Here is a 9,869-nt window from a genome sequence, read left to right as displayed (position 1 = left end):
AGCAATTCAAAATATATTCAAATATATATATCCCAATCCCTCAGTTTGAATGCATTTGGTCTTCGTCCTTTGTTTTTTTCACCATCTAGCTTTTGTGTACATATGAGTCCATTGAAAAGATCATGTTTTGAGTAGACAGACCTTAGACATGCAAATTCTCTACATCTTTAATTTAAATTTTATTTTATTGGGGGCTCTTACAGCTTTAATCCAATCCATACATATATGCATTTTGTCAAACACATCTGTACATATGTTGTCATCATCTTTTTCAAAGCATTTTCTTTCTACTTAAAAAAATAATCTAATGGTTTTTTATAGCTGGTTATTATCACTTAAAGCATCAGACAATGAGGTTTGTCCAGCACTGGCTAAGCCACAGATGGGACCTCAAGTAATGGAAACATATTATTAACTGGTAATATACACCAGGCATGACTGTAAGCAAATAACACGTGTTGACTCACACAATTCTCCCAGCAAGTTTAGTGGCAGTTGCCATTATTATCTCTATTATAGCATTGACAGAGTTCAGTACAGAGAAGTTAAGTGACTTACTTAAAGTCACAGGACTTATAGCTGTGGGTCTGAGATTTTAGCTCATACAGTCAGACTTCAGAATCTGTGCTATTAACAATGCCCCATTTTCCCTGAAAGGAGTTTACAGGCTAATTAGGGACAAGAAGAGATTTGTTCTCCAGAGTAAGAGTTTTGTTTCTTTATTTCTTAAAATAGAGGAAGACCCCCAAAATTAAACTCACTGTCTTCAAGTTGATTACGACTTATGATAACCCTACAGGGCAGAGTAGAACTGCCCCTCTGGGTTTCCAAGACTGTAACTCATAAAGAGTAGAAAGTCTCACCTTTCACCTGCAGAGCAGCTGGTGTTTTTGAACTGCTGAACTTGTGGTTTGCAGCCCAACACATAAAACCATACACTTCCAGGGCTCCTGGTTAATAGAGGATGGGTACAGGGAGTGGTAAATACATGGTCTGGAAGAAGCCTGTTACTAACCAGCATTGCCACACAAAAAAAGCTCCAAACCACTACCATTGAGTTGATTCCAACTCATGTTGCTGTTGGATGGCATTGAATCAGTGCAGACTCATAGTGACCCTATACACAACAGAGAAAAACACTGCCTGGTCCTGCCCCACCCCCAGAATTTTTGCTATACCTGATCCATTGACTCACAGAAACCCTCTATAGAGTTCTTGAGGCTGTATACCTTGAAAGGAGCAGATACCTCAACTTTCTCTCTTAGAGAAGTTAGTGGGCTTGAACCACACTCTTGCAGTTAGTAGTCCAATGCTTACCCAAGAGTGCCACCAGGGCTCCAAACAACATACCCACTGCTGTCGGGGTAACCAGCCCCTGACAACATCATGGGTCCATAGGCGCAATTGTATGGCGATAATATATAAAGAATATAGTAAAGGCACGGAACATAGGAGGGATAGGAGAAAAAATAAAGGAGTCAGACACATTTTATGGTAGCCTGCTCACCTCCTGGATGGCCATGATCTTAGCAGCCAGGACCACGTGGAGAGTGGGAGGATGGGGGAGAGAGATTTATTTCTAACCACAGCTTATATATATTTGGGGGCATCCAAGAGCCACAGATTACAGGTAACCACATACGTCACAGGAAGGGGTTGCACCATAGGCAATATAGCAATGGGAGGAGGGCAATCTAGGGGTGTACATGCAATAGGAAGAGGAGGGATTACGGGTACACATGTGACAAGATGGGCAGATCCTAGATTCAGGATGGCAGCCTAACCTTGGTTGGCATTGAGCTGGTTTGACCACTTTTCTGGGCTCTCCATGGAAACAATCACTGTCCTTATCAGTAGGGTGTGAGCCCCACCAAAGGTGGACCAGGCAGTAGTCTGATTGCTCTGGATGGCTGATGCTTTCAGGGAGATAACTTCTAACCAGCTTGTTTCCAAGTGCGCTATAATTATTTACTATGTGTTGCAAGCCGTGCCCTAGGTCTGACATATATTTGGGAAAGACAATCTGGGGAAAACCCTTTTTCTATCCCATGCACTGCCAGTGAGTTCACAGCAATTCTACAAAGGGTTTCTGAGATTGTGAAATGTTATAGGAGCAGATAGTCTCATTTTTATTGTGTGGTGAGGTTAGTGGGTTTGAACTGCCAACTTTGAAGCTAGGAGTTTGAAGCTTACGCAATAGTACCACCAACACTTCAGCCAGCATTCATGTTTACATATTAGAATATGTATCATTGAGGTGGTTGATAATACATCATAGGTGTTTAATCGTATGTCAGTTAGCGTTGGTTTGCGACACCCGTGGGCAGGTCTGTATTGGGCTGGATTCATTAGATCTCAGCCGGACTAGCTCATATATTTGCATTTACAAGAAGGCTGATTGGCATTGGCAGTTCGGCTGGGGACTAGGTGGTTCCAGAGAGTCTCTCTCTTGTCTGACTGAATAAGATCTGAGGAAACAGTAGTGACTGAGTGCGCATCCTCCAGCAGGCAAGATGAGACCACAGTCTCGCCTGGGCGTATTCCAATGAAGGCAGGTTCTAAGAGAGGCAGGGCAGGGCGAGCCTCAGGGCGCAAGTCTTTCTGGAAAGAATTTGTGACTCCTTTTGCAATGGATCACTATCTGCTCTCTGAAAACTTACTGACAATCCATCCACATGTATGCTATGTTTGTCCCATCTCTAGATCCGCTGGCATGTCATCCGATCATCATTGAAGTCCAAAGTCTCTTGATCTATGTCAGATCCAGATACGGATCTGTGACTGTGGGTTCTTGGCTGCAAGTCCTCTGGATCTGGAGACACTGAACCTAGAAAGAGACGTGTGAACCACACCTATGCCACATAACCTCGTCAGACGGGGCCAGGACAGCTGTGCAGGTTAAAATAATGGGAGGCACATAGCAATCACTGGTCCCCAGCAGCCCTGAAAATCCATCCAGGAAAATGTGACCTTGTCTACTTCCTCTCGATACAGGAAATATTCCATGGTCACAGCCCAGTGTTAACTACTCTGGAGAGACCCCAAATCTATGGTTGGTCAAGAGTCTACTCTCTTGGCTCTTCACCCTACCCCCTTTTAGATACCTGTCCCTTTGAACGGGAAACAGCTTTAGCTAGCAGCTGGGTAGGTTGGCCTACCGATTTCATGCTCATCAAAGTTGGGGTCATGATTGTGGTTTGGTTTTGTTTAAAGATCAGGCTTTCAGTGGGTAATTTATTAGTCCCCGGTTATGCATTTCTTTCTCTTTTTAAATTAATAAATCATTTGATTGGGGCCTCTTATAGCTCTTATAACAATCCATACTTCAGTTGTATCAAACACATTTGTACATATGTTGCCATCATCATTTTAAAAACATTTTATTTCTGCTGAGCCCTTGGTATCAGCTCCTCCTTTTTCCATCTCTCCCCACCCTCTCACCCTTGTGAGCCCCTGATAAACTATAAATTGTTATTATTTCCATATTTTACACCATCTATTGTCTCCCTTTACCCCACCATGCATTCTATGCCCTCCTTGCCATCAATTTTAGATCTCTTCTTGTTCCCTTGTCCCTGAATTTGTTGGCTCCCCACTCCCTTTCTCCCACCTCCCATGCTCCGCTCCCCCCCCCCCCCCCCCGAGATATTTTTTTAAAATTTTTTGACAAACAACAATCTTATTCAGTTAAAGGTGATGGCCCTTTTACTGAGACATGTCCTTTAAAAAAGTTATAGAATTTCTGTACAGGTTATAAATTTATCCTCACCCATTTGGCAAAAGGTGTCCTGTAGTATAGGACAATTTCCTAAGATTCTAAGTTCTTTTTTTCCCCAGCTAAGAACTTCTGCAGTCAGCACATTAAATCTTTCAGTGGTCGTCACAAAGTGTCTTAGAATTTCATCCTTGATTTACTCTTTGCCTTGAAGCTACTTCTTGCTTTGAGGATATTTTACTGGCTTACAGGAGACTGAGACGGAGAAACAGCTTTATTTTACAATCCAGAAAATGCTGGCCTCTTTACATTTCTTCTAACTTCTGCTTCAGAATTCTGTTTTAGCTTGTCTCTCTTTTCTTTGCTTTACCACAGGCACCTAAATAAACCAGTTGAGTCATTCAGCAGTGTGCTTGGGAATAATTTCTCTGAGCTTTGAAAGTTTATTAAATACACTTACTATCATACATATCAAACATTATCAGGTTTTAATATTTTTGTTGTTGTTGTAAAGGCAGCATCCTACTGTCAAGTACAAATTTCTGTAGTAGCTCCCTCCCCACTGTCCCCCACCCCAGTCTTTTAGAATCACATCCAAAGGACAGGGCTTAGGATTTTAATACCTATTTGGGGGGAGACAAAATTCAATCCTGAACAATAGAAAAGATGAAAAGTTAAGAAACACAATTGGAAATAAAGGTCCAGAAAGGATATTAATTAATTTAGTGATGGGACATGAGGAGCAACCAGGCACCTCTAAGGATCCTTTGGTTCAGATTGATCCATTAATTTGATCATTGTCTTAAAGATTTCCAAGGCTTTAAAATTCCAAGGTCCCCTCCTACTTGGTTTTCAAGGATCTTTTATTTGAAATTAAGAAATATTTTCAAGTGTTTTAGTTGTGAAGACAGTATCTCTCTTTTATTTTCTTTCTTCCTTTTAATGTTGGATTGAGTGAAGGGTGACAGACAGCTCAATTTCCCATTCAGCAACTCGTACACATTTTGTTTCAGCTCCTCCCAAACAACACCCACAATGAAATGTTTCTTATCCTGCTTCTGACTAAAATCCCTGTCGCTAGTCCTTTCCTAACCCTTCGGAACTGTGTCCTTGGGCAAATGCCGCCCTTTTGATCTCAAATGGTTGCTTATTCTCAGGTGTGTGCACCCCCCCAATGTTGTTGTTCCCCACACTCCGATAAAACCCCAAACCAAACTCACTGCCACCGAGTCTATTCTGGCTCCTAGTGACCCAGGAGGACTGGGGAGAACTTCCCATGTGGGTTCCTGAGACGGTAACTCTTTAGGGGAGCAGAGAGCCCCACCTTTCTTTCTTAGAACAGCTGGTGGTTTTGAACGGCTAACTTGCAGTTCACAGCCCAACCCATAACAGGTATGCCTCCAATGCTCCCCACCCTTCAGGTCTTGAAATGAACTCACTCCCATGGCTCAATTTTCAGCCACACTATAGGTAAGTCTAAGTGCCACCCCCCATCCCACCTCCCAAGACACACACACACACACACACACACACACACACACAGAGTATAGACTTGCCTATTGTGTGACTGAAAATTGAGCCATAGGGGTGAGTTCATTTCAAGACCTGAAAGGTGGTTTATTGTGTAATAATCTGCTCCAACATTTACTGGCTTAAAACTAACCACTTGCTCAGTTCCTGTCTTGTAGGCCTGGTTGGATGATCTTTGCTGAGCTGGTTGATGTGCGTCAAGTCAGCTGGGAGATGCGTGGCTGGATATAGTCTTTGACTCATTCATATACCTGGTAATTGGGAGACTCGTGGTTAGGGAAACAGGGGTACCTGGGGCCATGGGTCTCTCATTATCCAAGAAGCTGGGACAGCTTCTTCCCATGACAGCCAAATCTCAGGAAAAGCAAGATAGGGTGAGCCCTAACACACAAACACTTTTCAAGTGTTCCTTTACATTTTCTGTTGGCCCCCTGGCCCATCAAGTCTTACGGCCATTCCCAGCATTAAGGTTGAAGAGATGACTAGGGACGAGGGCAGCCAATTGTGTAGACCACCTTCCAGGTCCAGCAGTCGTGAGGATTTCCCCAGCTGCAAAAGGAGAAAATTAGGAAAAGTGGAAAGTTTGATTTTTAATCCTATCTGAAAGACATGGTCATTGTCAGGGATCTAGCTCGGGTTCAAGGTAGGGACAAAGAGCTTGAAAAGAATGGCTCTTCTGAAATCTTGTTCTACTGTCTTAGCAGGTGACACCCCTTACTTTCAGTGCAGAGATACAATATGCAAAGCAGTGGACCCTAGTGAACTGAAACCTAATGCTAACCTTTGTGTGTAAGTTGAGTCAGTGCTCCACTGGCGGGCTTAGAGGATGACTTTCTCTTATGAAAATACACAGGCAGGTACTGCGCAGGTGAGGGTTACAGCCCTCTGGCTGAGGTATCTGGCCAGCCCTCCTGTGAGAGAAGTGCAACTGGAGAGGGTCACAGGTAGGTCATGCCATTTCTGACACAAGCAACATGATAAGGGGTGGTATCGTGTAATGAAAATCACAGTCAACCTTCTACTTCAAATATAATGGGAGTTTAATTGATTTTGAGGATGGTGAGAGTACTATTCTGGAAACCTACAAATCATTACAAGCATCGCTTATCGGGGCAAATGGATTCTCTGTTCCAAGCAAATAAATGCTTGGAAACTAACTTTCAGGCAGAATAATGTCTTTTATTGGTGTATGTCTGTCCCTAAATGTTCTCCTACCAAGGATTGGGACATTAAATTGTTCCTCTTCTGAACAATAGAGTGCCTAATTATTTCTCTCCCAAACAGCTCGATGCTCAATTGTTCCACTCTCAAGCAATGGAACACCTGATGAGTCCTCTCTGAAACAATGGAGTGCCCACCATTGTTCCTCTCCCAACAGTTGAATACGCAATTGTTCTTCTCCCCAGCAGCGAACCAGTCAATTATTCTGGTTAGGGTCATTGGCTAGCTTCCACTTCGATTTAAGTCCCCTTCGAGCAGTGTAAAGCAAAGCTTTGACCAGGGTAATTCTTTTTGGCTATGTTGCTAATTTGGAGCAAGGCACATTTGTGATTATTATCATGAACCTTTGAGCAGATTTTGAAAATTTTTGAATAAGAGGTTTTGTTGTTGTTTTCCACACAATGCCCTATGAGATCTTTGTGTACTCTTAGCAGTCATCCAAAGTAGATGAAAATTGTCTGTCCCTTTAACATAGGGGCAGGGATGCTATAGATGCATAGCCATTATGGGTAATAAGTCCATGATACAGAAGAGAGCCAGTTGAATAAAACATTTGTATTTGACATGTATTAACCAAGCCTAATCTCTGTTGTCATGAAGCTCATGTTTTATTTGTAGTTGTGAAAGGAGATGCATCAAGAAAGGACCAGAAAGGCAGTTACCAACCACCCTGGCAACTCAGAGGATACAGGGGAAATACATGGGAAATGATGCACCAAGATAGCAATCAACGTGGGCCCTGAGAAAGAGTAAGATGTTTGACAAAGGCAGAAGGATATGTGTAGGCAGTAATGAAGGAAGACACATGCTATGAAGACTCGCAAATACCGCAAGGGAGAAAGCTAGTAGCATGATACTTTTGGCTATCATTTATCTGGAGCCAGGTGGTGAGAACAGAGGCTAAGTTGTGGAGGACATAGAAGGACATTCCCTGGAGTTCGACTTTTCCTCTAAGATGCCCCATTACATGGAAGGCAAGAGATGGAGTGACTGACAGCAAAAAAAATCAGACAGTAATACTGTCTGAGAGAAGTCCCACAAACCCTGACAACCCAGGGTTGCTCTTAGAACTAGTGGCTCATGCTCAGAAGTGCTAAGTTGGTCCATAATGTACAGGAACCAACAATTTTGTCTAATTCCTAGATCCTTGGTTTTAGTCACTAGGTCTCTATCTCTTTTCAAAATCATCCAAAAGTCAGATGGGAATCAATGTTCTGCTGAATACCTCCTAGAGAACGATTGACTATTGACCTAGGAACTGTGAAATGTGAGTTGAATGCAGCTGATGGTCTCAACTCTGGAAAAGAAAAAACTGCTGCAGTTCACAAAGAAGGGTAAATAGAGCTTTTAAGCACCTGAAATCATTATTTATGGGTGAGATTTAGCAACATAGTAGGCTCTTTGTCAAAAGTGGAAAAATAGGCTACATAACAAGAGAGATAAATATCACTTGTAATCCCATCATCCAGGCCAACTAGGTTAGCATTGCGTTGCTTGGTCACAGCCTTTCCTTTCCATGCATAGATATGCATGGATGCTAAAAATATTCTAAGAAAAATCAGAATTATTCTATTCCAAATTTTTATTTAATTTTTTTCTCACAAGTATTTTTACAAGTAAATGTTCTCTCATGTGGGGATCATTATTTTTGAAGTATGATTAACTTGTACTAAGTACTGCTTTTACATTTTGTAAATATTAACCCATCTATTCCTCATAATGATCCTGTGAGGTACGTAACTATATCCATTTTACTAAAGAAAGAACTGAGGCAATAAAGATTAACTGACTACCAGTTGACAGAGCTGAGATTTGAACTCATGTAAATTGGGCCCCACCTCTGTGCCTTGGCCAGACGCTGGTATTATCCTCAGAAAACACACTGCCGTTGGGACAAGTCTGACTCATAGAAACCTATAGGACAAGGTAGAACTGCCCTTTTGGATTTTCAAGACCCAACTTTTTTTTTTTTCACCCAAGCCATAACTTTATTGATAGAAACAGTACAAATTTCAAACCAAACTGTAGTTACGCTTTTGAAACACCAAGAAAAAAAAAAGCAAGAAAGAAAAAGGTGGTGGTGGGGGGGGTGTGTCCTTTGTTTTCTGATGGTTACATTGTTAATTCCATAATAGCATTTACAACATCATTACTGTTGTTCTTCAAGGCCCGGACTGCTTTTGCTCTTGATACATTTGCTTGGGACATGGCCAATTCTACGTCCTTAACTTCGACACCTGTTTCATCAACCTCTTCCTCTTCACTCTCCTCTTGTACAGTTGGCGTTTGTGTGTTTTCTTGAATGTTCAGACAGCCTCACCTTGAACTGTGAACTTCTCAGCAGCTGCTAGCTGTGCTCGCTGAGATAAACCCTCGATCTTGGCTTCCCCAAAAACTACGTAAGTATCTGAAGCAGGGCTCTTGTAGACATCTGGCTTCGTGATGACAAAGAGGATAGTCTTAGATTTCCGGATAGTGACTCTAGTAGCCCCTGTGACTTGCCGAAGACCCAGTGTGGACATAGCCTTGCGTGCCTTCTTTTCACTCCGACTCTGCTTTGCTTTACCGACTGGCTCCTCCTTGATTTCAGCTGCCGCTGCCAACTGGGCTTGTTGTGTGGTTGCCTGTGTGGAATCCTGCTCCGCGAGCTCTGGTACTGACTCATCACTGTCAGATTCTGTTCCAGATCCTGTCTCAGCCTGGGGCTGTGGCAACTTTTTATAGGAGTAGAAAGCCTCAATCTTTCTCCCTTAAAGGGGCTGGTGGTTTTGAACTGCTGGCCCTGCAATTAGCAGTCCAATGCATAATTACTACACCAGCTGGATGCGCCTAGCCCATCATTCTTGTTGAACATTACAGTTCACCTTTTCACTATGAAAAACTGTCTCCACACCTCATTTCTTTATTACATTAGGATTGTATTTTTAAGTTGACAAGTGTATTTTGATTAAACACAGATACCTTAACACCACAGTTAAAAAATAAAAACAATATGTGATATATCTATGTGATTAAATGCTATTTGTCCATAAAGAGGAATGATATTTTGATGTATGCTACAACATGGATGTACCTTGAAATCCTTGGAAAGAGTCCATCACAAAAGAGCACATCCCATAGGATTCTGTTCACATGAAAGTTCAGAGTAGACGCATGTATGCTGTGTTACTCATAATGGCCCTACATACAACAGAACAGAAAATAGATTTGTAGAAAGTACATTATTTAGAGCCTGGGTGGGTGAGACAGTTATGAAGCGCTAAGAGAACCTGAGATAATGAAAGTAGTCTAAAATAGAACGTGGTAATTTGTGGACTGCTCAGTGAATACACTGAGAATCATTGAATTATATACTTTAAATGGGTGAGTTGTGTCATTTGTATAAAGCTCTTATTTTTTTTTT

At 42.0% G+C, this 9,869-nt stretch overlaps 1 pseudogene; it reads right to left on the bottom strand.

Moving 5' to 3' along the window:
* Positions 1-8,554: 8,554 nt before the first annotated feature.
* Positions 8,555-9,869, bottom strand: part of LOC101642952 — a 140,554-nt pseudogene continuing 139,239 nt past the window's right edge.

Source organism: Echinops telfairi, unplaced genomic scaffold, assembly GCF_000313985.2.
Source record: "Echinops telfairi isolate 266 unplaced genomic scaffold, ASM31398v2 ScPeMD7_2;HRSCAF=8, whole genome shotgun sequence".
Taxonomy (NCBI): domain Eukaryota; kingdom Metazoa; phylum Chordata; class Mammalia; order Afrosoricida; family Tenrecidae; genus Echinops; species Echinops telfairi.
Note: the sequence above shows the minus strand (reverse complement) of the source record. Positions and strands in the feature narration are given on the sequence as shown.